Below are 9,960 nucleotides of genomic sequence, written 5' to 3'. Positions count from 1 at the left end.
TCACGGACTTCACCGAAATATCAGCACATTAAATGGTTTCAAAACCTGAACAGATTTACCAACTGATTATTTCTTTTTAACTTACAATTCCAATCTTCAGTTCGATTTTAATACGCAAATGATGTTATTGGAAACATAATGTAACAGTAAGTTTATGCACGGTTACAGATACACTTTATTCTTTTTATCAATGTCTATGCTACTTATTCAAGAGATTAGTGTTCTAAATCTTCGAGTGATCCTTGAGGTCACTCCAAAATGAGTGAAAATGAACATTTTTACTCAAAATTCACTCCAATTTCACTCTAAATTCACTCTTTTTTGAATTCACTCCTTTAAGAGTGAATATTTTCACTCGATTTGTTTTAGAGAGTAATTTCTATCAACACACACAATATAATTTATCAATATGGTGCCGGTTAAGACTGAAGTGGTTGTTTCTTTCTTTTGCATTAATAATGATCAATTGACTCATTTAACTAACGAGAGTATACTAACGCCTTGTCTTCTTCCGCATTGAGGTTGTGTTTTCAAAGATATGCGATTTTGAATGAGTGAATGAATTCAAATTTATTATCCAATGCAATATCATAATCATTGTATATGTTTACAAAGTGACAAATGAAACAGTAGCACATTGTATTATTGTCTAATCAACAGCACCACCCAAATCAAAACATGTTGCAATTTCATTCCTGTTTTGCCCTGTGAGGTCTCTCCTCACGTCAAAGTTTGTTCTCTGTCTGCAAATTTGAAACCGACTGTAATTGGACGTAATTTATGCTAGATTTATGCTTGAATAACAACGTATACCTCTAAGACGTTAAGAAAAACATTGCACTCCTATACTGTGAATGGAATCATGACCACAGTGTACAACCATGACCTTCTTAGTCCGTTCACATGACGTTTCCTAATATCGTATATCATTAAATTTTAATCCAGTAATCTCAACGCAGTAAGAGATTGTTTTCCTCCCCTGTATGTGTCTCACACACATACAATTAACAAATTCTTCAGGGGCCGAGTAACATTTTTCAGTGGTGGGGGGGGGGGGGGGGGGCACTGCGGGACCGGGGGTGTCAAGGTCAAGACTCCTCAGACGGGAAGAATTTAAGGGCGGAATTTTTGGAAATTTTAAATCATGGGTGTTGTAATTTTTTTCCCAATTTTTTTTTCGATTTTTTTTTTTTTTTTTTGACTAGCCAAAAGTTTGTGTGTGTGCGTTCTGAGGCTCTTGTTCTTAAGTGAAGACAACTACGTGAGTAATTCCGCAAGTGATTTTTTTTCTCCAAAGAGAGTGGTAGAAGTAAAGAAGATAGAGGGAGAGAGAGGGAGAAAACTAGGGAGAGAGAGAGAGGGAGAGAGAGAAGGAAACAAGAACTAATAATTTATCTCAACCTTCACCCACAAACCGTCACACATAGAGACATAAAAACACACAGATACAAGCTCACACACACCGGCAAGGACAATACGTTCATCGGCCTAATGGCGCGTTTACACCGAGCACGCTACGGGCAACGGGTCGGGTGTTTTCCTATGGTGCGCCAAAATGAATCATATCTGGTTCTATTACATAAAAGAATTAGTAATCCGGTAAAAAACACAAAAATTTTTTATTCTTCTGTCAAAATCAAAAGCATTAAAATCAACAATAGAAGATTGATTTTGTGACAAAACTATTAGCGGGGAAGTGATATTATTGTAACAGAACCATGCCAGACATGCTTTCTTTTGGCGCACCAAAACAAAACACCCGGCCCGTACTAACGTGCTCGGTGTAAACGCGCTATATTTCATTTTATTTCATTTCATTTCATTTCATTTATTTCCACAACTTGAACAACTGGTTAAAAAAAAGAATGAACAATACAGGACAACATGTCAATCATATGCAATACAGGGTGTGGAGGAAGAAGCAAAGGCCATTGACCTGTCAAGGCTTCTCCCTAGCTCTACTACCGACGCCATGACTTCACACCGAGTAGTGGTTCCGTTGAACTCAATTTGCCTTCGCTCCTCATTTTGAAAAGTTGCAACTGCATCTTTGAAGGTTGAAAAAGTCCTACTCCAAGCTGTAGCCATTGCCATCCTATTTACACCTATCCAGACAATTTTGTGACAATGTCATATTGATTACCTTTCCCTCTCCCGCTTCTTAATGGGCAATGTAGTCAGCTTTTTCCTCGTTTTTCAAAAGCCTGGCGATGCAGTCAAATGCAGTAATATGGAGGACATTGGCTACCTTCATGCGAAAATTCTATCTGCCATTTCATTCCTTTTCTCCATTTATAGACCTTTAAGCAACAGTGATAGTGTCTATCTATAATTAGCACTGTGATTGTTGACCGGTAGAAAATTTATGACTAAAGTGATTTGATCGCGTGTTCCAATAGGAATATTAGGCCGATAATGTCGCATCAACTACGCATAATAAAACACGAACGCATGATGTCACAGAGTGTTGCATTATACGGGGATGTGCCACTTTCACGACACCCTTTTTCAAGCCGATTTCAGCTCCCAAGATAATACGTCTTGCTCGGAATGGCCAAACTCAACTGCGGTGAGTCCCGAACACGCCCCGCGTCTGATGCCGCGCTGATGCAGTCCCGTTTCGCAGCCCCGCTTTCGCAGCCCGTCAATACTGTGCCATTAGATTAGTACCGCTTTATTATTTCGTGCGCAGAGCAAGCAGGCATGCACGTTGCAACCTGCACACACTTCGCTCCATCATTTTGCAACTAAATCAAGAAAGTATAACAGAAACAGTATGAAACAGAAATGTGGATTACCTATAACCCTAACATGAGAGCCGAAAAAATCAACATCTTCTTCCCTTGGCACTGATTAGTACAGACATCTATAAAGAAAGTGGTCGGAGGAGACAAGAAAGAACGCAGAAACAAACATTTAATATGCTAATGATTTGTATCATAGTAATGAAAAGATATTCAGTTTCATTGTTTTATTTCTCTACTTCTAGCGAATTCTACAAATGAAATCATATGACAAAACCAACAATATTCATTATGAGAATAATATACCAACAATACTCACAAAAGAAATAGAATATACTCACGTGTATGATATAATTATGCTCATATTCAACATTTCATCGTATCTTGAGGCATACACAAGGTGGAGGAGACCGTTATTACTAAGCAATTACTGTATATCGAATTGATTGCCGTTGTCAATCCCACTCCGCTACAATGGTCATGTCATTGCATTGAAAAGAAATACATAAACCATTTTTGGATTTCTTCATGATAAAAACAAAATAAAACTACGGTCCATATTCACTGTCTGTCAAGCCTATCATAATCTTCTTTAAGTCTAAAAATGTCATCAAATAGATGGCCGGTTTTATTCTACTCTAAATATCACATCAAATATTTTCGGCATTAAAGGGGCCCTGAAATCCAAATGCATGTTGATCTGTGTTGATTTATAATACCTTCAACATCACTTTTGCGATGAAACGAATATCTAGAAACATTTGATATATTTTTAATGATTTTTTCTTCTATTTTTCTTCATATAACTTGGGAACGCCCACAAAAAATCCTTCCAAACCAATCAATATTCATATTCATGAGATGACATCATCTGTCAATCATTGCTAAAGTGCTGAAAGTTCAACAAAAGACATTGGAATGCACGTTCCCATCGACTCAACATAACTTGCATATTCCCTCGCCACGTCTTTTGTTAGTCACATTAATATGACTGAAACAGAAACAAAAGTGATGTTGAGGGTATCATAAATCAAAACAGATCAACATGTATTTGGATAGCAACGCGCGAGTGATTCCGCAACAGATTTTTTCCCTCTCTCCCTCTTCAAAGAGAGAGAGAGAGGGGGGGGGGGGGGGGGGGGAGAGAAGGAAACAAGAACAATGTGTGTATCTCTACACACAAACCGTCCCACACAGAAATACGCTTCACACACACGCTTACTCGCACACACACTATGAAGCTACAACATCCGTGCGGTTACTAGCACACATCAAACACACATACCACACACACACCTCACAGACACGAAACTCGAACACCGAAGCGAAAAGCCCGGCAAAAGCCGATCACATGACACTGTGTTTCGCGATAATCGAGACGGCGCCTGCCTGCCAACGCCATACCCTCGTAACTTCATACCACGTAGTGGTTCCATCGCACGTGATAAACTATAAAACTCAATTCGCCTTTCCTCCTCACTTGAGAAGTTGCATCTGTATCGTGGAAAAAGAGAAAATCATCTAGAATTCAAAGCACCGGGGAAGATGTTTGGAAAGGTCCAACTCTGAGCTGCAGCCATTGTCATCCTATTCGTGTCTATACAGGTATGAAGTGTATTGTTTCAGGCGCTGCGTTGTCAGCTGTTTCTCGTTTTTCCGAAGCCTGCAGTCAAACTGGAGTGTGGAGGACATGCAAAAATTCTGCCTGTTTGTTTGTTTGTTTGTTTGTTTTTGTTTGTTGTTGTTTCAACTGTCTCTATCACTAGGCCTACAAACAACAGCGAAAATACTGGTCGATTTTGACCAGGAGAGGATTCATGGCTGAAGTGATGTGATTGCGTGTTCAGATTGGGATATGAGGGTGTGTTACAACCGTTTGATATTGTCACGGAGTGTGACAGAGTCAGAGTGTAACATCATGTGTCATCTGCTTGTAGAAACGATTGCTGTTGCTTTGTAATAATTTGTATTACATGTACAATGTATTTTGGAAATGGAAAGTAAAAATGAAAATATAATGTGTTGACCACACAACGCCGAATTTCACAGTCAACGCGTATAATAATGTCGCAACTTTTGTCACGTATAGGTCTTTTCATAGGCTAATGTAACATCTTCCATAGTGACGCATAATAATGCCACAGCATATTTCTCAAGCATGACATCACATAAGCTATTCTATAGTTCTGGATCCAGGTGTTACTTATGTGAAATATCGATTTCCAGTCAAAATATGTCGAGTTCTACTTCTAGCTTTATTTTATGCTTGTGTTTGATTAAGATAGCATGGTCGGAAATCTAAGTTTTATTATGCCAAATAATGTCAGTTCTGTCCATTCTCTGCTATAAGCCAAGGGGTTCTTGGACATTGTATGTGTAAAGCGCTATGATTTTTTTTCTTTTTATGCCAATCAACACTCAAAGCACATAAAGGGTCAAAGTGCTTATAATATCAGTGTTCAATGAAGACGCTTCTATAGCTTGATGTCTTGTGTGACAACACCAGTAATTTTAAAAGCCTATGTATATCCGGATGTGTACACTCCGAAAGAGATGCCGGTCCTGACGGCAACGAAAAGCTAATCCGCTGCATGAGGCTGCTATCAAAGGCAGAGTCATGATCTCTCCGCTTTTATTTGTGTGTACACAATGTTTACACAAATAGTACTTATCAGCTTCGGACATTTAAAACTTATCCTTTTTAATTGCTCCTCCTCAGATGCATTATATCTCCGCGACACTTGTATGACACGCAGTCTACTATACAATCTATTATAGCGCAATAAGCATTTTCTGATGGTTTTTCAGTACGCAGTCCGGACACTTTATTTATTATTATGGATAAAACAAGCAAACTGTATAATTGTTGGTTTGTTTTAACCCAGTATAGCTTGATAAAATTATAGCAGTCGGGGGGGGGGGGGGGGGAGGAGGTATTGACATGCTGTATGAATGGAAATTTACCACAATGACGACTCCCTGTTTTCATAACTAATTTCCAGCTCTCGAAACTGTGAGATATATGCGTTTTGTTCTAAATGGTATAGAGGCCCAAACGCGACGACAACTTTCTCATGTTTCTGCATGGTTTGCTCGGCACATTCACTCTACAGCCCCTCAATTTGTGCTATGTTGACAATATGTATTATACTTTCGTTTTCAGTATCAACTACCTGATGACACTGTCAATCTTGTCAGTTCGATCTAGTCCCCTAATGATATCACTTCTGGAAAGAAAGTCAAACATTGATTCATGCAGTTGAACTGTTGTACACTGCACATTTTGAGAAGGAAAATACCACGACACTTTTATCTTTGATTAATTCTTACATGACGATACAGAGATTTTACATTTGGAGTATAGACAATAGATGTGAATTTGTGTTTCATTGTAGTATGAACATTACACCCCCTTATTTTGAGATTGCTATATTTTTTCTCTTATTTTTAAAATGGAGCAAAATGTGTTAAGCTGTATGCTTACTGTTGTTACACAAAATATGTTCACCAGTGATACTACTTCCAGGAGAGAGTCTGTGGAGTGTCGGAATTGTAAAATGGGGGTGAGCTTTACTCTATGTCATATGTTGATAATGTGACATAGATACGGAGATAAGAAATTGCAGCAATGCAATACAGTTTGTATGATACACTCATCTGCTATTTTTCAGATAAGAAGACATTACATAATATTATGATAAAATATATATACATGATAAGTAGGTATACGTACAATTTTGATTTATATCATATCACTTCAATAATAATTGTTCAACTTCTGTTTAAAAACATAAAATGATAAAGGAACCTCAGCTTCGACATACGTTCAGTATCAATACATGTAAAAAACACACAAAAGGAAAGAAATATGCAAGGTGTATTCCATATGAAATGGTCAAATGGATACTCAATTGTTACTTGTACAAAGAACTATACACGCAATACAAGCCACATGCGATGATACTTATATGTAATTAACTATCGAAAAAAAATGTAATAGACAGAAAATCCTGCATGCAGGACTCTAAACAGGTCAGCGATTATTGCACGTATACATACCGACTGCGTCAGTTATGGGGGGATGCAATCTGTATATCGATTTTCGATTGTGAGTTTATTTCAGAGAGCGAAGTGTGAGTCTGCCTCAAACTGCAGAAATACAAAACAAGCATGGAGCGGGTGTAACGATTCTTACTGAACATTTGTCATATATACTGACGATCCAAGCTGTATTGGCAGGTAGGGAAGAAGCACGACATGTGAAGCGCATGCATTAAAAACAAGCAAGCAAACAAACAAACAAACATACACAGTGTACATACAAACAAACTGAGAAACAAACGGACATTGAACTAAAATACTTTTGGAGCTGTCTGTTATACTGCCGATAATTTCATAATCATGGCAACGCATCTTGTTGCAGGATGTGACATTAACCATGCATCCAACGCATTATGAATTTAAATGTCGTTCAGCATTTAGAAGAATGATAACGTCACTTCTAACGCATGTCACAGCTTCATTATTTTTTTTTCATGACCAAGAGATATATCTTTTTTTAATGTGTTTTTGACAATGCCAAACGTCAATATTTTTTTGAGTCAGGGGCGATGGGCCGTTTCCAAACTAGGGAGGGGAAGGGAAGAACGCCAAAAATGGTACGCAACATAATAATATGATAGTCGCTTTATGATTTTGATTGGGAAGGATATAAAGCGTCAGTTAAAAGAGTCGGTGGAGGGAGGGGCCGCGTGCCATGGGTTTTCTTCCACTGTTAGAAATCGCTAAGAGGTAATCCTTGTCTAATGACTGGCGCTTAATCGGTCCATTAACGAGGCAATCTCAATGCAAATATTTTATCTGGTACCATAGATTTCTGTTATGTATAATATATATCATCTTCTTCTTTTTTATTTCAAAGCTAACTTCATTGTGTAGATACCAGTGTCATGAGGGGGAACGGAGTGGAATTTTGAAAAATGATAAAATGCTCACTCTTTCTCAGACCTCTGCGTTGACGATCAATCAAAGTGGACGACATTGTTCCATGATGAAACCAAACGAAGACGAGCAGGTCTTATTTTGTGCATATGCAAACTTAAGAATCACATGTATCTCTCGTTAAAGAAAGAAAAGGCAAATTAAGCAATCCTGAATATAACACAAAATAATGTTAGAGACCATAATACCATCATCATAAGCAACAATGAAGATGACGGTCTCAGAAATTATTGTCAGAACGAACGACGAATTTTTAAGGGAATACTTGAGTTACCACTCACTGAGAAATAAACAAAATCTGTCCAAGCCATAGTTAGGAGACAAAACTTTGTAAAAATGTTATGTATCTGTATTGTATATCTTTTTTCTTGTAACTACACACTGTGTCATTTAACTGTTTAGGGTCAAGAGTTTTCCCAGTGCCCTCCTGGCGAACAGCGGAATGCATTTGGAGAGTGCGTCCCAATTAGTGGTAAGTAACTCATTCAAGCCTTGATATAATGTGGAAATCGTCGTTGTGTCTGGTGTTTATTTTACTTTGAGATTTTAGAATACATCGTCATGAAAAATACAAATGTAATAGACCCTGTGAGGTAAGACTTGTGATCAAAACTAATGGTTGGGATTGAAGCTGGCCTTACTGAGCAGCATTTTGTTTTATCATGCCGTCCTCTCAGAGGAAAGGACGTGGAAAACAAGGTAATTTAAGCAGGAAGGAGAAAGGGTTGCAACTCACTTTAGCTGCATGGGACAAGTTTTTTTTTCACTTTCCTCTCATATTCACTGACGGTGAATGAATTAATGAATTCTAATCATATTGCTCTCAATCACCACCGTCGAAATTTAACAACCTATGTCACAATATATCATTCTTTATGAAAAATGTCACGCCTTGGTATAAAATTATTGATCGGAGATCGTAGCTAGGCTTAAATCAGATGTGCGATCTTGACAATCGTGGAAAAATTGGGGAAGTTTGGGCGCTACCTCGCTTTGGGCGCACTGAATACTTAGTAATTTATAATAAAATTGAATGTAGTTTCGAATCAAGTTCGTGATGGAGAAACGCCTTCCTGACATTTTGATATGCGTGTACTTGTCATTTTTAGACTTTGGTTGAACTAATGTTTTTATAATTTGTTTGTCTTTATTCGTTAATGAAGGTACTGGTATCAACAAGTCCACGAGCGTGCCTGCGTCAGCGCACCATGGGGAGGGCCCAACTGACGAGCCAGGTTCAGCAGCTCAACTGCTACTCCCGACAACGGTGATTTTGCTGGGTCAAGGTCTATGTTTTTTGCTTTTTTAATTCATGATAAGGTCTATGTTTTTTGCTTTTTTAATTCATAAATAGTAAAATTCATTCACATTAGTAGACTAGTGGTTCCCACAGCAAAAAGTAAGAGAGAATTATGAGATTCTCCATTGGCTAGACGCAGTCATCGCAGTCAAGCAAATTGCTAATTGATAATTGATAATGGTCTCCTCCAACTTTGCCCTACATAATAATGTATGCTCGACATAATTATAAACGCACGTGATTACATCTATTCCTTTTAGATGATGTTCAGGTTTAATACTCTTATACATATTTTGATGAGAACATTGTTGATATATCATAACGATTTCATTCGAAAGAGGAGAGGAGTAAAACAAGCCGAAACTAAAACTTCAGCTAATATTTAGTATGCTTATTCAATACTCACTGAACTGGCTGATCGACGAGGTCCCCTCGACAGAGCAATGCGGAGTTCACTGTGTATAGGTTCCAACCTGAAAGTAGTGTGCGTTTGTGTACCATAAGTATAAGCTGGGCTTATTGCTGAAATATGTGAAAAATAATTTTCGTATCGAATGAAAATTGTTGAATTCTCCGATGTGAGAAAAATGCTGAAGTAGATTTTTGTAGAATACCGATGAGTGTTGGCGTAACAGTGGGAATAGTGTATTGTAACAACCACCTGTTGCATCCGGATCTCCCCTCCACCTCTCATGCTCCCCACACTCCTCCCTCCCTCTCCTCCCCCCCCCCCCCCCCCCCCACTCACACATACTCTCTCTCCCTACCTAACATTCAATCTCTCCTCTCACATTGTTGCCTGTTATGCAGTATTAGCAGTGCGTTGAATTTTATATTCTATCGACGGACTGCAAAACCAAAAATTCTCGAGAAATCGAAATGCACGCGAAAGTTCTTGTCTACACTACGCAGTGG

At 38.3% G+C, this 9,960-nt stretch overlaps 1 long non-coding RNA gene across 1 annotated transcript; it reads left to right on the top strand.

Annotated features, from left to right (window-relative positions):
- The first annotated feature begins 4,148 nt into the window (after positions 1 to 4,148).
- Positions 4,149 to 9,423, top strand: LOC139726121 (uncharacterized). Its single transcript, XR_011710583.1, has 3 exons — positions 4,149 to 4,349; positions 8,148 to 8,217; positions 8,909 to 9,423. It is a non-coding gene; the product is annotated as an uncharacterized lncRNA (long non-coding RNA).
- The last annotated feature ends 537 nt before the right edge of the window (positions 9,424 to 9,960 follow it).

This window comes from Diadema antillarum, unplaced genomic scaffold (assembly GCF_040938485.1).
Source record: "Diadema antillarum isolate AM-2024a unplaced genomic scaffold, OU_Dant_1.0 seq00000079_RagTag, whole genome shotgun sequence".
Lineage (NCBI taxonomy): Eukaryota > Metazoa > Echinodermata > Echinoidea > Diadematoida > Diadematidae > Diadema > Diadema antillarum.
This window is presented reverse-complemented; position numbering and strand designations above follow the sequence as displayed.